Source organism: Carassius auratus, chromosome 28 (genome assembly GCF_003368295.1).
Source record: "Carassius auratus strain Wakin chromosome 28, ASM336829v1, whole genome shotgun sequence".
NCBI classification, from domain to species: domain Eukaryota; kingdom Metazoa; phylum Chordata; class Actinopteri; order Cypriniformes; family Cyprinidae; genus Carassius; species Carassius auratus.
Genome location: NC_039270.1, coordinates 18070444 through 18071162, shown reverse-complemented (window position 1 = coordinate 18071162; position 719 = coordinate 18070444).

The following is a 719-nucleotide window of genomic DNA, read 5'->3' as shown; positions in this document are numbered from 1 at the left end:
TTTATAAACTGCTTACTACTGACTATTAATATTGGGACAAGGCTTTAATAAAGCATGAACTGACTATTTAATAATGAGTGCAGTTATTATAAAGTGTTATCAATGAATTTGCTAATGTTAACAAATTAGACATTATTTTACAGTGTTAATCAAATCCTTAAATGACTCATAAGCATTTGTGAAAGTTCTGCTTGCATTACAGCTTAGTATTGATCTGTGAGCTGAACAGATTTACTGTTACATCCATGAGATTCATGTAAATTAAAATATAAATATAATGTCACAGATGTCATAGGTCAGTATCAAATGAGTTTGAAATTATATTATTGCAGCACAAATAAGGTTTTTTTTAGGATTTTTTAAAAATCCCTAAAACTGTCAGAAAAAGGTTAAGGCCTAAGCTATTTCTATGTGAGTGGCTAATTTTATTTTTGTTTTTATAATTGTAATACACAAACTATGAATTTATACAAAATGTATAAAAAGATAAATAAATAAATACGCACACATTAAAAAAGCAGCCAAGTCGAATGAGTTTCCTTTTTTATATAGATTAAAATTGAAGACAGAAGGCAAATGTGGTCACTTTAATATTCAAATCCAGTAGATCCAGTTTATGTTCACGTGGCTGTTTTCGTTTATATTCGCCAAGCTATTATGTATTTTGAAATAATCTTGTCCGTGATGTGTTCGTTCGTACGACGAAAGGCAGGATCCTG